Source organism: Amblyomma americanum, chromosome 2 (genome assembly GCF_052857255.1).
Source record: "Amblyomma americanum isolate KBUSLIRL-KWMA chromosome 2, ASM5285725v1, whole genome shotgun sequence".
Taxonomy (NCBI): domain Eukaryota; kingdom Metazoa; phylum Arthropoda; class Arachnida; order Ixodida; family Ixodidae; genus Amblyomma; species Amblyomma americanum.
The window spans coordinates 121419764-121443637 of NC_135498.1; positions in this window are offsets into that span (position 1 = coordinate 121419764).

Below are 23874 nucleotides of genomic sequence, written 5' to 3' on the forward strand. Positions count from 1 at the left end.
AAGTGCTGCAACACGCTGTCACGTTCCACTCTCAAAGGCGATGTTTAAGGGTCCTACAATTTTTTTACAATGTGCATATGAGGCGACGGTGACGAAGAATTTTGCAGTCCACCAAGTCCACGATGCTTCGGCCCTTTAGTGATAAGGGCGCTCGACTGCTGCGCCAGAGTACACGCGATCAATCCAGTCGGCTGAGGCAGCGTTTCGATAGAGACTAACCGCAAACGCGCCAGTGTGCTGTGCGATGTCAGTGGATATTATAGACTCCCAGATACTCGAAATTATTCCGGAGCCCTCCACTACGGCACCTCTTTCTTCCTTTCTTCTTTCGCTACATCCTTTATGCCTTCCCTCACGGCGTGGTTCTGGTGTCCACCCAGACCTGTGAGGAAGTTACTGCGACATTCCCTGTCCTCAAAAATGCAAATTGTAAATTGGTTTTGGGGAAAGGAAATGGCGCAGTATCTCACATCTCGGCGGACACCTAAACCGCACCGTAAGGGAAGGGATAGAAGAGGAAGTGATCGAAGAAAGGAAGAGTTGCCGTAGTGGGAAGCTCCGAAATAATTTCGAGTACCTGGGGATCTTCAACGTGCACTCACCAATTTTTGAAGCGAAATGCTTCAGTATGCTTGTCAACAAAGCGCTTCGCGCGAGCCGCCGTATGTCGGAGCACGAGTGACGTCACGCGCGGCGCAGGTGGCCGCTGCCACGCGCTATGCGTCATCCTTTGACGTTCGCCGCTCTTTCACTCCCTCTTCTATCCCTTCCCTTACGGCGCGGTTCAGGTGTCCAACGATATATGAGGCAGATACTGCGCCATTTCCTTTCCCCCAAAACCAAATATTATTATTAAACGCGTGTTTATCGCTGAGGCCGACTGTATAACCGCTTGCCAGAAAATAGGCGTGCGCATTTAACATGCAAGGAGAAGAATGATACTACCGATACAGAAATGCTGCCACGGGAGTTGGCTGAAAAGCAGCGAAGATATGAAAGGCTGAAAGCTCAACGAGCGTCCGAGGCAACCGAACAACGAAAAGAACGTCTCGCTAAACAACGCAGGAAAGCCGAGTCTGCAACGCCAGAAGTACGACAGGCATGTCTGGATAAATGGCCTGTTTCTCTCTCTCTCTCTCGCTCCGTGGTGTCCACCGAGATATGTGAGACAGTTACTGTGCCATTCACTTTCCTCAATATCCAAACAAAACAAGTGAGACGACGGCGTTCATAGAGTTTATTGGCGTTGACCACTTTTCAACGGCCGTTCCTTTTAACGAAAGGAAAGGCGCACAACCGGCTCCATATAATAAAAATAATAGTTTATAGGAAAGACATGGCGCCCGAGTTCTGTGCGGTTCCAGATCCACAGGTGGTCTAAATTATTCAGGAGTCTTCCACTACGGCAACTCTCTATTTCTTCTTTCACTACCACTTTCCTGTTTTCTCTTACGGTGCGGTTGGGGTGTCCACCGAGCTTAGACAATTCATGCGCCGTTTCCTTTCTTGAAACAACCTATTTTTGAAAGGCCAGTTTTTATTGTACACCACACGGCTGTTTATTTTTTTGTTTTTTTTCTGTGCGTCTTCAACAGGGCAAAGCAAAATTAAGAGTAACAATAATAATCCCGCATCGCTTAAATCTCTGATTCTAATTTACATTGAATAAAACTTCGATGGAACTTCGCTAGTACACTATCAGCCTTGAAAGGAAGCAAGGGTTCTACTTAGACTTTGAATTTATTGAGCAGAAGCCTCTTACTGGTCCACTCCTTTTTTGTGCGCTGAATGCATTAGTAATAGTACCTTATCACGTACGCACCGGCTCCATTTGCGGTCCAGTGGCTGCTTTCAAGTACTCGAGCTTGCTCATGTTGATGTTCACCACCACTTGGTTTTTAACTAATTGTCTTGGCCAGGGATATCATGTGCTCCCATGTACCCTTGTTTGTACACGTTGATTGCTGGTCTGGTGGTCATGGTTCCCTTTTTGTAATTAATAAGAGTATGTAGCTAGGGCTAGCCAACCCGTATTCATAAACTTTATTCCATATTTAAATTCACGTTGCAAAATCGGCCAGATAGTTTTGTAGTGTCTGTGTGGTCGCTTGGGGATTTCTTGGCGCACCATTACGCAGATATCGGCAGGTTTTCACATGGCATCACATCCTGCTGTATTACACGTCATCGCACGTAATCCGAGCCGCTAATTAGTGGCCTTTAAAACTAAGTTTTCCTTTAATGTGATTTGCGCACGTTGTTGTGCGACGTGCTTGTACAAATCCACTGTTTATCCTCCTGAACGAACATCCTCATTGGAGAAGTTGTGCCCGGGTCCCGACCGAAGGGACTCCGGTTCGCTCATGCTTGACAACCTTTTAAAGCGAAAGCTTTACCACGGCCGCTCAATTGCAACGCACTTGCTGCCATTGAGCGGCAGTGGCTTTACCATCTAATGCGCCTAAGATTTCGCTGCGTCTGTACGAATGACCTTGAACAGGAGGAGCGGAGCTTTGTAAGCAACCACGTGACGTACCACGTGACTCGCACCAGCTGCCGTCACGCGCGGCGCCGTCGTAGCGGCGGCTGCGCGCTGCCCATCTACCGTCTCGCTATGGACGAGCAAGTCAGCCGGAGCCGATGTCCTCGAGAGTGGGTACTCGCAGACGTCGGACCGAGTCTGATCACCCGGTCGCCATTGCCAACTGCGCGAGGGATTGAGCAATCGATAGAGAGCGTAAACCCGCTAAACGGCTAGCCGAAAGCATGGGAGGGCGGGAGATTCGCCTGGCTGTAAGGCGAGCTAAAGATGCCGAATGAAGACAGCGACGAGCCTTGTTAGCACCCACGGGGAGACTGGCGAGCCGCTGGAAGCGAGTTCTGGCAGCGCGGAACCCGCAACGACCCACGTTGTCCGTCTGCCTGTCAGACTGTGCTTCGGCCCCAAGAACCTTATAAAGTGACCTCACATGTAATCCGTGCTTTGCTTGCATAGCTAGGGTTAGCTGAGCTAAGCCGACCTTTATTTTTTTTCTTTGCAGCGAACCTGGTTTTCTACGTCACTACACCCATTCCACGAATTTGAATTTCCGAGTCGCGCAGATACCGGATTTTCCTCCGAACGGGACCATTAGCGCTTTTTCTTTAAGGGGTAATGCGTTGCTTGTCAGTGCCTTGATGTCTTATAAAATCAAGAAGGATTGATACCGTTCAGAATTCATGGCAGTAGACAGACGTAATGTATTTTGTTTATTTTCGTAATGCTGTTTACTAGTATTAACAACTAGCTCTGCTTGCAATCCACTTTGTGAGATAACCTACGCTGACTCTATAAAACCCAGTTAAACGCCTGTACCTCTCGCTTGTATTTATTATTATTAAGACACCTCAATGGCACCGTGAACGGGGTTGAGTGGAAAAGAACTGCATGTAAGTACGCTCCGTCTCCGTTGACACCGAACACAGTTCAGTGGACGCGATCTTGCTCTACGTTACCTTCGACTACAAAGCACAGTTAAGGAGGCAACCCCGTGGAACCCTTACCTCGTAAATGAAAGGGAGGCCCTGACAACGCTCGACGCAATGTTGCAGGACGTCACCAGTGAGGACCACCTCGACGTCGCCGCCTACCTGCATTCCGCCCTAAGCACGAATACGCCTATATGAGAGTAAGAAAGGGAGTATGCTTCTTAGGAAACTAGGCGTAGGTAAAAACCAGATATGTGGGTTAAAAGACAAGGAGGACAATGCTATTAGCAATGTGGATAAGATAGTTAATGTAGCCGAAGAGTTCTACGCAAATCAATACAGTAGCCAATGTAATCCGAACGTTAATGATAAAGACAGTAGCGCACACCATTGCGGCTTCCCGCCAGTAAAGAAAAAGGAAGTAAAGAAAGCATTAGCAATTGTGCAAAGGGGAAGAGCAGCTGGCTAGGATCAGGTAACAGCAGATCTGTTGAAAGACGGAGGGCATATACTGCTACAAAAAAAGCAACCCTGTATACGCAATGCCTTACGACCTCGACCGTACAACAAGCTTGGAAGAATGCAAATATTTTCTTAATTCATAAGAAAGCAGACGCCAAGAACTAGAAAAAATTACAGACCAATCAGCTTACTGTCCGCTGCCTACCAGGTATTTACTAAGGTAATCAGTAATAGAGTAAGGACAACCTTAGACTTTAATCAACCAAATTATCAGGCAGGCTTTCGTAAAGGGTATTCAACAATAGATCATATTCACACTATAAATAAGAGGATAGAGAAATGCACAGAATATAACCGACCCCTATATATATCCTTCATTGATTACGAGAAAGCATTTGACCAAGTGGAAACCTCAGCTGTCATAGAGGCATTGCGTAATCAGGGTGCATAAGAGGCTTATGTCAAAACACTGGATCATATATACAGGAACTGCAAAGCTACCATAGCCCTCCATAAAATGACCAATAAAATTCCAATAAGGAAGGGCGTCAGGCAAGAAGTCACGATCTCGCCGATCCTATTCACCGCCTGTTTACAGTTGGTACTCCGATGCCTGAATTGGGAACAGTTGGGGATAAGAGTTAATGGAGAATACGTAAATAATCTGCTATTCGCTAATGAGTTTTCCTTTCTCAGTCAGGAGATGAATGGCAAATCATGATCAATGCTACCATTGAATATTGATTGATTGCTACACTGAGCAGAGCGGTGGGTCTAAATTTTAACATGCAGAAAAGCAAAGTACTGTTCAACAGTCTAGCAAGGGAACAGCAGATCACAACTGGAAGCTAGATGCAAGAAGTGGAAGAGGAATACATCTACTAAGGGCAGGTAGGGCCAGCTGATCGGGATCATGGTAGGGAAATAACTAGAAGGGTAAGAATGGGATGCAGCGCATATGACAGGTTCTCTCAGATCATGAATAGCTGAATACCAATATCCCTGAAGAGAAAAGTGTACAACCGCTGTATCTTGCCGGTACTCTCCCACGGGGCAGAAACGTGGAGGCTAGCGAAAAGGGTTCAGCATAGTAAAGGACGACGCAGCGAGCCATGGAAAGAAACAGGATAGGTGTAACGTTAAGAGACCGAAAGTGGGCAGAGTGGGTGACGGAACCATCCCGGGTTAATGACATCCTAGTCTAAATCAGGAGGAAGAACTGGGCTGGGCATTCAATGCGAAGGCATGACAACCGCTGGTCCGAGGGGTAGCGAAATGGATTCCAAGAGAAGGCAAGCGTAGCAGATGGAGGCAGAAAGTAAGGTGGCAGGAGAAGATTATGAGGCTTCCAGGCAAAGGTTGGGCACAGCTGGGAAAGGAAAGGGTTAATTGGAAAGACATGGGAAGAGGCCTTTGCCCTGCAGTCGGTGTAGTCAGGATATTGACAAAGCTGCCCGACTACATTTCAGCGCCGTTATGTTTATATCGTGCAGTCCGCAGAAGAACCCCGACGTCTTGCCTGGCTGCGCACTCAAGACGAGTAGCGCGCCGACCGTTGACATTACAACCTTCGTCTTCGCCACGCAGAAGAGAAGCCAGCTGACCTAGAGTGAGTTTGGACATCCATTTGTCACGGTGGACTCCGTGAAAACGTTTTCGCCGCTACGGCGGGCCGCACAAGATGATTCGCCTGCTATGTTAGCGGGACTCTGAAGTTGTTCTTGATGGATTGTCATGGTCCGAGCGAAGCCGAACCCGAGGAGAAGTAGTGCGCGTTGTGGGTCGAAAGCCATTTTATGAGCGCTAATATAAGCACGTGTTCGTGCTCATGCACTCTATTTTAAGGCGAAAAATTTATATGTTTCTTTGACTCAAAGCTGCTAGTTGTCGGCGTCGGAGCACAAAAGATCGGTGAGCTATGGAGATGGCAAGAATTAGAGAAAGATAGAGAAAGAGGCAACTTTTATTTCCCACAGGTGCCGTGAACTAGGGCAGGTGGGCCCTGTGCGGCCCCTAGGTGGGGGCGACGTACAGGGCCCATAAAATGAATGAGCGTTGCGTGGTCTTATCTGGCTGGTTGAGGAGTTGGTTCCAGCATTCCGCAGAGGGAGTTGGCAGGAGGACCCGCGAGGGAGGGATATTTTCGCATCCCCTGAGGATGTGCACTTGAGTTTCAGATGATGCGTGGTTGCAATCTGGGCATATGGGGCCGTATTCCCTGTTGGCGATGAGTGATAGCCTTGAGTGGCTGAGAATTAAGAGCGTCTGATTGCTTCGGAGTAGGGTGGCTTATGTTCTGTCGAGGTCGGGTTTGAGAGGCGGAAAAGGGCGTCATGTCTTTATGAACATTGGTGATGTCGGCACAAGTGTGGGGGTCTTCAGCGATGGCTCCAGGATCCGTGGCGCGGCCGCCGGGATCGTTAATTCTCGGGCATGTCGGCAGGCCCCTTCCTTACCAGCCTGTTAGGCGTCAGTGGTGTATGCAGGGACTTATTATTTTTCAATCTTTTTAGGTTGCCCCAACCTGATAAATGTCCCTTCGTTACCACAGTTGCCCTCATGGGCAGGTACCCCGACTAGATTAATTTTGCGATCGGTAGTGCAGCCGCGCAGGATGCCTGCGGCGGCAATGTAGGTGCAGCCTGCCGAGTATAGGATTGCTCGTTTTGTGTTACCGAGGACTGTGCGCGGACGGCGGTCAGCAATAGCTAGCGCTATCGCTGTATCTTCTGCTGCGGCGGGGGATGGGCGCAATCCGCGGCGGCGGAGATAAGGGTAGATAAGTGTAGTGTGTTCGTCAGCACAATAGAAATCATCCATTTCTCGGGCTTTGTGCTAAAGGCGCGCGTCATGTCGGTGAGGCAGCCGCTTCTTCGGTAGCGGTTTGGAAAAAGGGCGGGTATGTAATACACATGGCAAGAAGTGCAGAGGGAAACGACTGGAGCAGCTTCGGAGCGAGGACGTATTACCGGAGAGGGCGTCGCTGTCGAATATAGGACTTCAGATGGCGGAAGGCGGCGGAGCGTCGGAGGCAGCAGGTGCCAGCATCCGACCACTTGCTGCAAGAGTTACTCGCACCAGTGCTCACGCAGTATGAGTTATAAGTGCCTTTGCGAATGGTTTCGTGGCTGCGCGGGCGTCACTGTGTCTTCAGACTCCAATTCCGATTATGTCTGTGCAATGCAGTCAGTGTTGGCGGTAGCGCTTTATTTTTCCAGTAACTCAGTAACGTACCCGTTACCATTTTGAAACTGTAAATTTTAACGTACTTAAGTTAACATTCTTCGGTAACGTGAGGTGTCACGTTACTAGTTACTTTTTTTATTCCAGTTAGGACCCCCTCCGCCTCACGTTTTTAAAAAAAAGAATGCGTGGAGGGCCTACAGTGATGTTGCAGATAAACAAAATGCACCGGTGTTCTCGACAACCCTTCTTGCGGCTCGCGTGCATGCCAGAAACACGTGCCCTTGACGACGCACCCAACTAAAACAAAAAGACTGAATACCCATAAGGCACGAAATACGTGGACTAATACGCATTCACACACTTGCCTGCACCCATCTCCCTTCCCAAACCACTGCACACACAAATCTCTAAATAGTGGAAGCGTGCCCGGCATTTTGGAACATCACATTGTTCAAAATTACTGTAAATTTTCTGAGAGTTCAGCGATGTTTTCTTTGGAAAGTAAGAATTAATGCTGTATGGTTATTTTGTGTTTAAGGTCATGCTCAGAAAATGGCTTCACCATGTGCCACAGTGTATGAAGTCATCACATAGAACTCTGCAGGCAACTTTAGGCCACTATAATATAGCTTATTTCCAGCACATTTGTGTAAATTATTCCTCTTAAATCAGGATTTCTGGTAAAATCGCTGTTTTGGCTAGAAGAAGCTTTAGATGAAGTTCAACCTTTGTAAAATTGTTATCGTGAGTTCTTGCAGCGAAGACGCCTGATTAAAATTTATGGCCATGCAGTAATGAAAAAGTAAGGAGTTGGTTGGTTGGTTGTGAAACTTTATTTCCAGCGGATATAGAGGAGCGACACGAAGTCGCCCCCCGCTTAAACGGCGGCCGCTATCCCTTGGGCAGCGGCGGCGTCTTCAGCCAGCTGGAGGAGCTTGATCTGTATCCCCTGGTCGGGGCTGAGAAATAGAGCCTCCCAATGAGCAGAGTCGGTAATGAAGTGACTCGCGGGTAGGGACTGCGGGCAGTTCCAGATCATATGATTTAGATCGGCTTTCGCATCACAATTTTTGCATTTGTTTGAGTAGAGTCCTTCCGAATAGAAGCTACACAATTGGGGACTTGGATAGGTGTTAGTGTGAAGTTTACGCCAGGCTTTGGCCTGTTGCTTGGAGAGCGTTTTATCTGCTGGGGGGAAACCGAGTCTTGCAAGCCTGTAGTGCTGCAGGATTTCTCTGTAAGAAAACAACCTGTCCTTGCCAGAGTATAGGGCGGGTGGGCTGCACGACCCAGCTCGGCGGGACAGTTCTCGAGCTAGGTTATGAGCCGCCTCATTACCAGCAAGGGAAGCATGAGCAGGCGTCCAGATTAGGCGAATGCGCCGCGTGGGCTGATACTTTAGCAGAATCCGTGCTGCTTGTGGGGAGATTCTTCCAAACGTGTAGTTACGTATAGCCAATTTTGAGTCGCTGACAATGGTTTCTGCCGAGGATCCCACAATGGCTAGAGCAATGGCTGTTTCTTCTCCAACATGTGTGTGCTGAGTGCGTATAGTGCCCCCAGTTATGAGTGTACCTCGTTCCGTGGTGACCACAGCTACCATCTTCTCAGCCGAAGAATCTGCTGCAGCTACATATACCACAGAGGTATCATTAAGAAAGCGTTTGCCTAATGATTTGGCTCTCTCTGTACGACGTTCAGCGTGGAAATCTGGGTGCATGTTCCGAGGTAGTGGAGGAATGACCAGAAGCTGGCGTATATGTTTGGGAAGGTCAGTTGTGGGTCCGCCTTGTCGTTCGTATGTTATGCCTAGTGTGGACAGAATGTGTCTGCCAGTTGGTGTGGCCGAGATAGTCGTTCGTACTGCGAGACGGTTACCGCTTCAATAATCTCGCTTAGGGTGTTATGAAGACCAAGACCTAACACTTTCTCAGTCGCTGTGTGCATGGGTAGCCCAACTGCCTGTTTTACGCAATTTCTCATTATGGCCTCCACTTTTTCTTTTTCAGCTGACTTGAGATGTAGGTAAGGGCATACGTAAGCTATGCGGCTTATCACAAAGGCATGTACTAAACGGAGAGTATTACTTTCCTTCAAGCCCGAGTGGCGGTTACTAATGCGGCGAATGAGTCGCATAATTTGCTGCGAGGTTCCCTGAAGCTTCCGAATTACGTCACCATTGAAGCCGTGTTTTTGTATAATTAGGCCCAAGATTTTAATTTTGGGCACTCGAGGAATGGGGACTCCGCGAATACTGAGTTCGATGGCCGGTGGGGTTTGCGCAAGGGATCTGATGTTGCGGAATATGAGAAATTCAGATTTGGCTGGAGAGCACCGCAGCCCCCTACGGTCTAAATAGTTCCCCACGATATCTATTGCATGCTGTAGTCTCTCCTCGATTTCGGCATCATTGCCATCGGCGGTCCACAAGGTGATATCGTCAGCTTAGAGGCTGTGGTGGAGTTGCGGAACCTGCGCTAATTGGTGTGGAAGTTTCAACATTGCAACGTTGAAGAGAAGTGGTGATAGGACCGATCCCTGTGGGGTGCCCTTGTTGCCGAGGGGGAAGTCATGCGAGTGGAGACCTCCTACTTGAAAATGCGCCTTTCTACCTGAGAGAAAGTCGCGGATATAGTTTAAGGTGCGGGCTCCCACCCCGAGTTCATGAAGGTTCTCCAAGATCGCATCATGTCTGACATTGTCAAAGGCCTTTTCCAGGTCAAGTCCAAGAATTATTCTGGTGTCCCGCGTTTTTGCCTCAATAATCTGATGTTTGAGCTGAAGCATTACATCCTGCGTAGAAAGTTTTGGTCGAAATCCAATCATGGTTGGAGGGTACAGCTCGTTCTCCTCCATAAACCGGTTGAGGCGGGTATGAACTACGTGCTCCATGAGCTTACCTACACAAGACGTGAGTGAAATCGGCCTGAGGTTCTCAAGGCTGAGTGCCTTCCCTGGCTTTGGGATGAGAATGATCTCTGCCGTTTTCCATATTAGTGGGATGGAACCCTCCGACTAGCATTTCTGCATATACTCAGTTAGTGATTGTAGCGACACTTCATCGAGGTTGCGGAGGATCTTGTTGGATACTGCTCTGGGCCAGTGGCGGATTTGCAGTTTAGCCTGGCAATCTCTGCCCTAACCTCATCCACAGTAATGGGGGAGTCGAGCTGCGTGTTTTCCGGACCAGCATAATCTGGGAAGGCTTGTATAGGAGCATTGCCAATATATCTATCTTTAAGTTCAAGGAAAAGGTCCTCTGGTGGGCCTGCATACTCATGCACAAGCTTCTGCAGGTTCTGCCTCTGGGTGGTTCTGCTACCTGTAGGGTCAAGTAGATGACGGAGCAAGTGCCAAGTCTTAGAGACTCCCATATTGCGATCCATTTGGTTGCATATGTCATCCCAGTTTTGTTGAGTAAGTTTAGCTGCATGATCCTCGATCTCCTTGTTTAGCCTAGCTATTCTTCTGCGCAGATTGCAGTTCCACCGCTGTCGTTTGAGTCGGTTCTCGAGTCCTCTCTTTGCCTCCCATAGGTGAAGAAGCCGGCTGTCCGCAATCTCCAGGTGGTCAGCCTGGTCTAACGTATGGGTGAATGCTTTGGCATCTTGACAAAGATCCTGTGCCCAGATATCTATGTCTAGTATTTCGGGGGTATCAGCTTCTCGGGCGGCTCTTTTAGCGCGGAACGTGTCCCAATCGACAAGGGTGGGGGCTCGAGCGCTACAACGTTTGGAGCCAGTTGAGGTCACTATTTCCAATATGTAGTGATCGCTGCCGAAATTTTGTTGAGTGTTTATCCATGTTGCAGTGCTCGAAATTTAGCAAAAGTCAGATCGGGAGACGTATCCCTGGAAAAACTGTTACCGCAGCGGGTGGGGACTAGTGGATCTGTAAGAAGGGTCAACCCACACTGTTGTGCGGTGAGCCACAGTTTTCTACCTTTAATGTCCTCCTGTGCGTAACCCCAAGCCGGGTGTTGGGCATTAAAGTCTCCCGTGAAAATGACGGGGTGATTGCCTGCGAGCTTCAGGGTCGCCTGAAAAAGCGGGCCGAAGCTTGCTTTCCGTAACTTTGGGCTGCTATAGACATTCAGCACAAACAGACTGTGGTCGGGTTTCCTAGGCGGAATTAATTCGACTAGCACGTGTGTGACATTTGTGACTGGGGTATCGTGCTGTACTACCGTAATATTTCGTTTGACAAGAGTCGTGACTCCAAGCGTTCCACCCCCCGATGAAAAGGATTGATACCCAGCTAGCTTGCTATTAGTTTGTGTCTCTTGTAGTGCGATTAAGTCCGGTCCGTCCCTATTGTTGAGGAATTGTTGGAGTAGAGCTCGTTTGCGGCTAAATCCTCGGCAGTTCCACTGCCAGATGGTGTAATTGAGTTGTGGCCCTATGTTCTTGCTAGTCGGATACCGCTTCAGAAGAAGCGGGTTTGCGAATTTTGTGAGGAAGGAGCCTGCTCTCTGCTTCCTGCTGCCTAAGTTAATTAATTCCTGCCGGTGTCTGCATAATTCTTCCATGGTGGAAGTCATTGTAAGCTGCACTTGAATGAGGGTGCTGTTAGTCTGCGTTTGCGCTTTTTCAATTTTGTGAATGGTGTCGGCTAGTGTTTGGCCTTCGGACAGGGAATCGCCTGCTTTTCGCTTAGGCGGGGGTGCCCGCGTTGATTCAGCATGCATGTCCGCTCCGGCGGAGGTAGAGGGGGTAGGGTTATTGGCGCCATCGGTCGTAGGCGGTGACCCAGCCTGCATTTGTTGCTGTTTTCGAGCGGCATTTTCTTTCTTTAGGTCCTCGACCTCACGAAGTAATTTCCCTACCAGCACTTTCAGGTCTGCCAGCACAGAGGGGTTGGAGTTAGATTTCTGGGAGGCTTTATCTGCCCAGCCTACCTTTTGCGTGCCGACGGCGTCCTGGTTCAAACCGGGGTTCCGTGGCTGGTGTGAAGGAGTCCTGTATTTGGAGGCGGACCGGCCTCTCGGTTCCAGTCGTGGAAAGGAGCTGGATCGATGTCTATAATTTGTTCGTCCCCTGCTTTTGGAGCGGCTGCGTCGCTCTTTAGACTGCGGCGACTCTTGGCTATGCTGGGTCAGATGTTGGCGTTCCTGTTCCCAGCGGCGTTTGCTGACAATGTATGGAGTGCGGTAGATTTCGCGGCATTTGTAGCTGCCCAGTTCATGGCCCTTACCGCACAAGGCACACTCAGGCTCGCAGCTATGTGTCTCAGAAGGATTGGCCACGCCGCATCCGCGGCAGCGAGCGTTTTTCGGGTCCGGGCAAACGTCTCTGCGATGTCCGAGTTGTCCGCACAAAGAACACACTTCGTATTTTTTTTTTGTAGAGGCAGCAGCGAATCATGCCACCACCGAAGCTGATCCAAAGGGGAACTCGCTCACCGTTGAAGAGAATGAGGACCGTCTGCGACTGCGCACCCATGCGCCGGACTCCACATATTGGAGGATTCCTTGGATGCTGAAGGTTCGCAAGGATGTCAGCGTCCGATAGATGTTTCGGAACGCTTTGGATCACTCCTTTACCACTGCCATCCGGCGTGGCGACATACGAGGTGATGACGATCTTGTTCGCGCCGTAGATGAGCTCATTGATGTTTAAGTAGCGTTCCACTCGTACCGCGGAATGGGTGGCCACCAGTATGGTGTGTTGCTTGAAGTTGAGTAGCATGCAGTCTTCAGATGATTCTGCCAAGGTGAGGCCCGCGGCGTCCCGGATGAGTTGAAAGATGCCGAGTTGGCCACAGCTCTCGAGTATACGGAGGCCGCCCGATGGCCGGAATATTACCTTGGTTAGGTTCTTGGGTAGGCGAGGTAGGTTCGACGCCACCGATTTTCGAGCAAGTCGTCGGCCAAGCTTTTTCGCAGAGGAGTAGGCAGAGTGCCGCATGCTGCCCTGTCCCTGGGCGCGATCGGTTCCATTGTGTGCCGCGGGGTTATTCCTTTGGCGTTCGTGACCGGAGCGTTTCGATTCACCGTCGGTGAACCAACCATATTGGTGCGAAACTTCTTCGGGGCTAATGTCAGTCCCCTCCACGGTGACTTCCATGTCCAATTTTGGAGGAAGATCCCACTCAGATAATGCGGCACAGCCCCGTCAGAGCGGGGTCGCTAGGCCTGGCGTGGGCCTAGCGGGCCGTGCGTACCGGCGAGAGCCGAAACGCAGAAAAGTCCGCAGAAACAGGCAAAAAGGGACTTGCCGATGCGTCCGACGGCGTTATCCGAGCTTCGAAGACGAAATCCAGGCAAGAGCGGTGTTGACCGCCGCTGAATTCAGCGGTGGGCATGGGTGAAGCGAGGAGCGTTCGCGCGAGCGTCCGATCCACGCCACGTCCGAGCCGGTTCTCCAAGAAAGAAGTGGTACTTTTTTGGGGTAACGATAACGGTAAGGCGTAACATTTTTTGTAGGTTAGGTAGGGCAGTAACGTGTTCCTTATTTTTTAGCGTAAAGAGTAACGTATTTAGTAATTTTTCGGAAATGCCTACAACACTGGATGCAGTGCGATGGAATTACGGCGACATCAATGTCCATGGCCTGCGAGGCGACCGCTTCTATGTGAACAGGGAGACGAGAGGAGACAAAGGTACGCTACCGGCCCCAAGGCACGAGAGCCGATAAATATTTTACGACGGCTGCAGAGGCGGGCTGCAACATCGACGATTACCGCTACGGTAAGAGCGCGAAAAGCTAGTCTCACCGGTTGAAAAGGCGTTGAATTACGCAACGAGAAGCGGACATGAAGCGACAGAAGCGTGCGGCCAACGTCGAGTTGCGGAAACGTGCAGCGGAAGCAATGCGGCAGAGCCGCGAACGGGAGGCTCAGGTAGGTGGTGGTGGTGAAAACTTTAGTGGACTCAGGGGAGTTTAGGACACGCAGGTCCTTGGGCCCCCTCACGGTCCCACTGCACTGAAACGTTCAAACGCTTCACTCACGGGGATATAGAGCTTTCTGATTCATACTCGAAACCAGTCTTAAGTGTCTGTGGCGAATTTTTCTGCCCGCCTTTTTTTTTGTTGATAAGCATGTGATCTCTTCTTCTGCAATACAGGCAATGCCGCGAAGGCTCTTAACCTTTGTTGTTGCTCAAAGTCGCCGGTGCGCGGCTTTAACCTTTTCTGCCGCGAGAACTGGCTAGTTTTATTTAGAACGACTGCAGCCACGTTTCAAAGACTTTCATTGCTCGAGATTGCGCAGTTACCTTTGAGGCTAAATCGGAGTTTCATGGACAAATTTAAATTCACCGCGGCCGAGAGAAGCGGAAATCCTGTCTTTCGTGGTCCGTCCAACACATCTCTTTCTATCAGTACCGCCTGCTTGTTCGGGTATCTGTGGCCGAAAGTATAAAGAGTCCTTTTAAGAACCGCTTCAGCAAGCGGAAACTAGACTGACAAATCCTTGGCATTTTGCCCTCCTCGCGCTATGGGCGCAATAGCGCTACTCGACATCTCCGCAGCGGCTCGAGCAAGAGTCGAACTCGCAAACTATTGGACACCATTGATTCGTCCGGATTGGTCCCGATGCGGCGGTAGGCGCGCACGCAGCTACAAGTTATCTGGCGCCATCTGGCGCCCTAAAAGCAATCTGCGCATGCGCACTGGCGACGCGCGGACTAGCGGTACTCGGGTAATGGTATACAGAACGGTACGCGTTATGATAAAAGCGTCTGAAATCAGCGCGGATGGTCCTCGTTTCTCATATGGGTAAATAAGATAAACCACTTGTTTCATCTGACATGCGAAAGAAAGCACGCCATTTCTCTCATGGATGCTTCCCCATACAAAATGGAGCAATGTTTATTTTTCCGTGAGGTGCGGAAAATGGACGCAGTCGCTGGTTGCTTCAGGCGTCTGTGACTCTCCGGCAAGAAAAAATAAGTCTGCCTAAGAGGGCAAATGCGAAAGCCTTTCCGTGTCCTCATTCCACTTAAATTTCTCATCTTCTGCTTTTCCTGTATTTTTCTCTTTTTATTTTTATTCATTTCTTATTTATATTATCTTTTCTTTTTTCATTTCTTTTATTTTTAGTTATTTTCACTTTTCGTTTTTATTTTTAAATTTCTTCTATATTTCATTACAGATACGTTGCTTGAGAACTGCGGCTTAATCAACTTTTACGTCTTTGTTTTTGTTTCCACACAACTTATGATTGATAGTTCGTGCGGACAACTTCCGTGTACAAATTTCGTCCACGCCACTCATGAGCCAAGAAACGCTTTCGTCTTAATAATAATTGGTTTTAGGGGAAGAAAAATGACGCAGTATCTGCCTCATATATCGGTGGACACCTGAACCGCGCCGTAAAGGAAGGGATAAAGGAGGTAGTGAAAGAAGAAGTTAAGAAAGAGGTGCCGTAGTGGATGGCTCCGGAATAATTTTTGACTTAAAATGTTCTCTGGGACATTATGCCACGCGACTATCCACGCCTTGCCGCAGCTGTGCGCGTTGAGCCGACGCCATTCGCTCCTCTCGCAACTATCTAATAACGTGACGCTGCGTTGCGGAGCCGACGGCCCTCTCGCAACTGCTGGAATTCGCGTGACGCGCCATTAGCTATATAAAAAGTGTGGCGTGTGCTTAACTTCGCGTGTTTACTTCAACTGACCTTTTACCTGTCTTGCTAGGTTCAGCCGGGTTGAACCACAGGTAACCTTATGGGGCGAAAAGCTGCACTCCTGGAATGCAAAGCTCAAGGTCAAATGACGCATGGATTTGACCTCTGGCTCGCCGCACGTGCGGCTGAGATGTCATAACATGCCACTTGTCGCACTGGTACCGCTCGTTCCGCAGCTGCGCTGACCGCGGTTCAAACCGCTAGTTCTCAGAATTCGCGCCACGTGACTAACCACGTAATTCGCTCCTGCTGATTGAAGGCCAGAGCTCACTTCCAGAGCTCACTTCCAGACACCCCCAAACCACTTGTGTGAGAGCCCGTAAGGCCAGCACTCTCGTTTATGATATTACTTCAGTCGCAACAACAGACACCGCAGAAGGCGAGGTGGCTTCCCGGCCCTTACGGGGATGGGATCTATAGGAGCTCTCACCAATCTGGCGAGTGCTCCTTGTCACCGGGTGTATCTGTTGCTAAACCGTCGTCGTCGTTTTGGAGGACGCACCCGCCGCGGTGGCTCAGTGGTTAGGCCGCTCGACTACTGATCCGGAGTTCCCGGGTTCGAACCCGACCGCGGCGGATGCGTTTTTATGTAGGCAAAACGCTAAGGCACCCATATGCTGTGTGATGTCAGTGCACGTTAAATATCCCCAGGTGGTCGAAATTATTCCGGAGCCCTCCACTACGGCACCTCTTCCTTCCTTTCTTCTTTCACTCCCTCATTTATCCTTTCCCTTACGGCGCGCTTCAGGTGTCCAACGATATATGAAACAGATACTACGCCATTTTCTTTCCCCAAAATACCAATTATTATTATTAAGCAAGGTCTCCAAGGCTTTTCTACTTACTGTATTTTGTCCCACCCCTGGTGATTGTGGGAACGCCCAAATTGTGTGGTCGAGGACCCATCTTGCCCCACAGTGTTTGCACTGATCGTTATCCCTAAGCTATGGCAGCATGTAAAACGCCCAGACCATCCGAGGCCACAACATAGAGACTGCGGATGAAGGTTCGATAGCGCTCGCTTGTGTAGGAACGGATGCGGAGGTTAAAATTAGCGACAGCAAAACCACCGTCTAAAATTTTGGAAAAGAGAGGATGTCACTGGAAGCGGCCAAAATCCTCACCTAAAGAACGCTGAATAGGAAAATTCAGTTAATTAGGACGCCCGTGCACGCTGCCTTCACTGGTAACGAGGCGGCTCACGAGCTATCGCTAGCTAACCTCCAGGAAGCCATCTCCCCCCCCGGACACTGGGCATACGACGAGCGCCAGAAAAACTGCGGGGAATCAATGGACCATTATGAATGGGGACGTAGAGTGGTACCACCGCTACATATTGGCCTAAATAATAGAGAAGCTGTCGCGTGGAGGCGGCTCCAATATATTTCCTGCCAACGCATACGTAGTTCTAGCTTAGGACGTTGGAGAGCGCGGGAAGGTGTCTAATCAGACGGATGCCTTCCAAAAGCCCTCCAGTGTCTCCAGCATTTAAGATTCACAAACAATTGCGCACTTAACATTTTAACCACACATCAACGACCGAAGCAGCAACAACGCGCTAAAGGCGCTCCCCTACCGCACCTTGGGTCAGCAAAGTGGCCCCCTGAATTTTTATGCTTATCCGCTGTCCTAGTGTGAATGTTCATGTATCGCGTTGCTGTTTGAATTGCACATGTGTAAACAAACTTTTGTAGCGAAAGCTACACCAGGATAGCCAGCGGTGTTTTAGATCAGTGTCACTAGTGTACTCAGCATTCGCCACTAGTTGCACCGAGCGACAAGTGTTCCCCTGCTGTGCTGCGCGGTGCCTTTCCTCAAAATCTAGTTCTCAGTCCTCTTTCTTCCATTCTTCTTTCCCTCTCTTTTCCTTTCTTCTTCCGTTTCGATTGGGGCGAAACCCTTAGGTGCCCTTGGCTGTGTGATGTAAGTGCACAGTGCTCGAAATTATTCCAGACCCCTCCACTACGGCACCTCTTTCTTCCTTTCTTCTGTAACTACCTTCTTTATCTCTTTTCTTGCGGCGCGGTTCAGGTGTCCGTCGATATGTGGCATTTCCTCCCCCCCCCCAAAAAAAAAACCCCAATTTCAATACATGCGGCTATTTTGGACCCGCAGACGATCTTACTTCGAATCCAGGATAACGAACATGGTCCTTTTCATTAAGGAGCCAGGGCTACACCACAGCGCGCGGTGCTCTCTTACCTGTTATTCTCTACGGCTATGATGCACATACGGGCCCAGCTGGGCACAGTCGACTGCCAGTGTGCAGCATGCTCTGTATGCCGATGACGTCAAAATATGAGCCACGCAGGGTTCCCTCGGAAACAATGAAGCCAACCTGCAGGATGCGGCGACCATAGCGGACCGTTATGCTTGCAGCTGTGCCCTCCATTGCTCTCCAAAAGTCAGAATTGGGCACATGCGTGCACAATTCAGACTTTAGCCAAGAGCCCTGTCACGTGGTATCTTTCATATTTCGCGGTTTCTCATTGGAACGCGGAAAAAAGGACCACGTGAGACGTATCGTGTAGGAAACCATTTTTTACAGGTTTCTGCAGGTGGTCTAGAAGTTTGCGTATCACACTTGGGATCTGCAGCGAATACTTAAAAAGTTGATGAATTAAATGAAGCAAGTGAATTAGTTACGCGAAAAATTAAAAAATTAATAGGGATTACCTCAGCTAATCTAGGGTATACAAAGCGAAAGGTACCGGCGTTCAGTGTGTTCATTGCGTTGGCGTTGACGACGTTTTAGATGGCGATGGCTTTCAGCAAAGCAAGGGCGCATAACTGGCTGGCTAGATAGGAGGAGGCCTCATTCGTGCTTCGATGCATGTGGCAGAGAAACTGCGCGTTGGAAAAACTACGCGTTGGAGAAACTCCGCGTTGGAGAAACTACGCATTGGAGAAACTCCGCGTTGGCGGTGATGAGAGAGAGATGTGGCCTGTATTTATTAGCGATGACCGCGTTGTGGCTGACATGCGGAACTGCAGCAAGAGCTAGGCCGCATCGTTCATTTGGTGATCAATCTCTGGCGATCAACAATTAACTGCATTTCCATCTGCCAGGGTGGCAGGGAGGACCCGCTGCCTATGCAGTGTGCGGAACGCAGTCAAAGCAGGGTTTTGCAGTTGGACACCAACATCACGCACATAAAACGAGATTGAGGTTTCCACTGACCCACGTAGTCGTTTGTGCGCCTTTCTTATCATGAAAAGTAACGGCCTTTGCAAAGGCATGACCGTAGGCTAACTTGTTTTGTTTGGTTCTTGATGAAAGGAAATGGCACAGTAACCGTCTCACATATCTCGGTGGACACCCAAACCGCGGCGTAAAAGAAGGGGAAAAGGAGGGAGGGAAAGAAGATAGAACTGAAAATGGAAAGTAGGATGTTGAGGAAAGGTGCGGCGCTGCGCAGCGGCGGAACACTTGTGGCTCGGTGCTACTAGTGGTGCATGCGCAGTAGTGACTAGGGAGCGAGAGAGAGAGATGGCCCCGCCACGGTGGCTCAGTGGTTAGGGCGCTCGACTACTGATCCGGAGTTCCCGGGTTCGAACCCGACCGCGGCGGCTGCGTTTTTATGGAGGAAAAACGCTAAGGCGCCCGTGTGCTGTGCGATGTCAGTGCACGTTAAAGATCCCCAGGTGGTCGAAATTATTCCGGAGCCCTCCACTACGGACCTATTTGTTCCTCTCTTCTTTCACTCCCTCCTTTATCCCTTCCCTTACGGTGCGGTTCAGGTGTCCAACGATATATGAGACAGATACTGCGCCATTTTCTTTCCACCAAAAACCAATTATTATTATTATTATTAGCGAGAGAGAGAGAATTCGCCTTGCGTGACGTCACCTGTGCTCCGACTGACGCCGGCTCGCCCGAAGGTCGCTGTGGAATAGCGTAGTGAAGCTTTTCGCTTCAAAATAGACTTAATTACTCTACGCTAGTGCCAATATTATGCACTCGGTTCCATTCGCGTCCAAAGTTGCTTTCATGTTCGAAACCTTGGCTCTAGTTATGTGGGACAACCTGTATATTCGATATTCCCGAAACATGGCGATTTATAATTCGTCATTTTTTCAAAGCATCGCAACAGTTAACGTTGTTCCGTATAGTTATCGGATGCTTACGCTAATGTCCCTTTGGTTTAATTCATGGTTGTGTATAACGAATCAGTAATATATTCCAAGACTCGTTACTACGTAGTTCACATATGCAGACGACTACTCGTCGTTCGCCGGAGACGGATTTGTAATAGAACAGCATTGAAGTGTAGCCAACGTAATTTTGACACTGTCGTCTTTTTAAAATGTCGCAATTTTGCATGTTTTGACACGGAATGCATTCCAACAGGCCTTGTAACCTTTGCAGTTTTCCTGAATGGCACATCTTTCTCGTTGAGTCCCCTATGAGGCCGCGTGCGCTATATTTCCACCCTATATCATCACCTTCATGTAAATCAGCCTGACTAATCCCGGTTCAGGACCATGGCTTCTAACATATCCTTAAAACAAGTCGTGTCCTTTTACAGAATCGCCCACCTTATCGCCGGAAACCACTTATTCTTATCTGCCCATCTGATATTCTGCCAACTGTTTCGCTTGCTTCCTCCTACGATCCTTCCACTTATGGACATCGGTTACCTGCCTTCACATCAAATGTGTTCGCAATGGCCGTTTGTTCTTGATTTCAAATACGCTAAGATGTAGCCGTGTCTTCAGTGGCCATTTCTCCTCTCTTCCTGTGTCGTAACGTACATCTACCATTTTGATTTCTATAGTCCGCTGAGCTGCCTGCAACCTAATTACAAGGCTTTCCGTCAATATAGGCAATGTTTCCGCGTCATATGTAAGCGCGGGCAAAATAAAAATGTTTAATGTTTTTGTCGCGAAGGATACTGGAAATCAGCTATTCATGACCTGAGAGTTGCTGCTCAATATACGACACAAGATTATTTTTTTTTATTTTCCTGGTTATTTCCATTGCGTCGTCATAATGAGTCTCTATCTGCCCTTAGTAGATGCATTCATGTTTCGCATACAAAAGTAAAATACTCTGCCCTTGAGAGACAAGTGAAAAAAATGTGCCGCCACCGTCTGGAATACGTTGGAGTAAAGAGCGTTGGCTGCTTGGTAGCGCGATCTATTGTCGATGCGATGCATTCCCACTTGATTAAGCTACTTTTCCATACATCACGGGGAGCGGGCGCCTTCCGACTTGAGGTCGGATATTTTTTGACCAATTTGGCTGAAAAAGTTCTTCGACTCTGGAGCGCCATTTTTCGTTACCTCAAGGCGGTAGGTGCCCCGAGTGAATGAATGAATGAATGACAGCTTTGTTTTCCACCGAGAAGGAGCCCCAAATCCGCGCTCCCGGCACGCAGACCTGGGACGCGGGTAGGGTATCCTCCGCAAACAAGTGAAGATGCCTTGCTTTTTTGCGGCCTCAGCCGCTTTGCGGGTGGCTTGCTGCTGGATGCCGGGGTCCTCGCTCCGCAGCGACACTTGTCAGGCTTCTTAATATTAATGTTTAAGCCGGCGCCCGGGGAATCGGAGCATTCCCAAATAATGTGACGAAAGGCGCCCCTGTCACCACAATTCACCATGAGGTAAGAAGTTGCGAGCTACCGAGTACTGACGTCAACGCCGCAAATTTAAGCCTGACCATAAATAAGTATTACCCTAATTAGGCGATACTGGTGTCTTACATGTTGTACTAATCGAGCCCGTTACGAAATGCCATTAGTGAGGTTATGACGTCATCGGTTATACAAATAAAAGCAATGAATTTAATCTTAACTATAACTAATTGTTAACTTCATTTGTTAATTTTGGTGTCTAGCGTGTTCTACTGATATAGTCGAGTCCAAATAACTAATTTCGTTTAGGATGGCCTCATTATTACACAGTATATGCGAGCAGTCATAGTCACGTCACTGAATAATTTGGCGTAACAAAATCAGTGACCTCACCAATCATTCACCTGCTCGATATACTAATGATGTCACCAATCAATCACCAACTGGGTTGCTATATCGATTTACTATGGGTGGCCACCATCTACAATTTTTTGGTTTCACGCCTAATGGAGGTGGTAGCAGGATCCACGAAATCGAGAAACGTCCTGAATAACACCTAACGCTCTTGAAACTTTATACATGTTTGAAATATTTTGAAGGTGCATCTTTATACTTTGCCTGCCTGGGCACTGAATTTTGCTTTGATATATTTGTCTGCTAAGGTACTTATCAAAGCAGTGGGATCAACGAATCGCGAATGAAAAGGCTGTTGCCGATCAGCATTTACCGCTAACTCTTCTCAGTCCACGGTCGTGAATACATAATTTTAACGCGCGGTGAATAGTACCGAATAGATATTGTCGCCCTGGACTGACGTCCTTTCCGTCATGGATATTATTACATTCCTTACGGATGTATATTGTACAAAAAGGCCGCTATAGTTGTATTCTTCAGCAGCGTTCCATATTTATCTTATAAGCACTGGAAAGGCAATGCCAACTGAACTGCTGTGGATTCATATAAGTGAAACGTTTTCTCCTACTGTATACGCGGGAAAATATAGGGTTGCTTATATTCTGCGTATATCTTTATCACCTTGTTCAAGGTGTAAATAAGGGCCACAGCCCTCGCCGTTAGAAAGGCCAGCCACCTTCGTTCGTCAACGAAAGTCTAAGATTCTTCAAAATTTTCAACGATTACCTTAGGGAACACCTGGCATGATCATGGCATGTTTTCTGATGCAAGTTGTGCTACTCTGGCATTGAGAAATTCTTTTGCTCAGCTTATACCACTGTCTGTGGTATAGGAAATCCAACTTGAACTCTTTATTTGCGATAGAGTTTTTGTCAGCACCCAGCGCTAATTTCGCGGTGCTTAAAGCACGGGAGGCGTTGTATTGAATTGTTTAACAAAAAAAAAAGCATGATGACTGCCACCGCCAAAACTCAGAGCATTATTACGGACGGAATCGCGTTCGTACCCTCGTCTTAGTCAGAATTGTTTTAAGATTCGGCACGGTTTACTCCTTGAGTTGAGTAGAAGCACAACCCCGTTAGAAAATAATTTGATTCACATGCGGAATAATTCGAACATTTGCCTATACTTAAACGCTCAGATAATTATGGGACACCTTCGGCAGCTGCTCGAAAGCTGACTGCGCCACTCACGCCGGACGTTCATGACAAGTTATCACTCGGAATGAGCATCTTTATTTCCTTTGTCTGCACTTTGTTCAGTGCTTCTGCTTGGCAGAAATTCCGGCAACAAATACGCATTTTTGTGGTGGTAGTGGTTTTTTTTATTAAAATAATAGTAAACAGGAAGGAAAAGACTTTTGATAGCCCGGACTTCTGCCATTGATAATGAAGCACCTGTGCTGGGGCACCGCAAATAAAGGATAGCAAGCAGAATGCAGACATGAAATGAAAGAGGTTCGGGGACAGGAAGAGAAGATAGGGGAAGATGTAATATATACAAACCATTTACACAATATGAAATGTGTCTAGGTTGTGCACGTGATTAGTTCACTTTAGAGGAATTAAAACACACGCGCACAGCACTGTGACGGCTATAATTGGAGTGGGGCGTCCAGTCATTAATAGTTCAAGGTGGAACTCGCGGAGCGTACGGTCGCTGTGTGAAACTACCTGACGGAGAACAGACGGGACGTCAAGCCCGTGTGTTCGAGGAATGCTCAGAGGCTCATCAAAGTTCGCTCACGACTGCGCGCACTGCCCTGCGGCCACAATAGCGTCTTGATAGAATTTGGTAGTATGCCCTGCGCCCTATAGGCCGCGAGTGTATCGCGACGAGCATCGACGAACGCGGCACAGTGAAGGAGCAGGTGTTCTAGCGTTTCCACTGCACCGCATCCGTCACACACATCACTCGTCACGATTCCGTGACGCACCCGTCGTTCCCCGGGCAACACGCAGCCAATGCGCGCGCGGAGGATCATTGCACGTTGTGACCGTGTAAGTGCGCGACAGCCGGCGACACTGTCGATGCGCTCACCTCCCGCGATGCGTGGGTCGGTATGCTGCTTTCGGAGATGGTCGTGGATGGCCGCACGCACATCCTCCAGCGTAAGGGGCAGATCGCTGGCAGAGGTAGT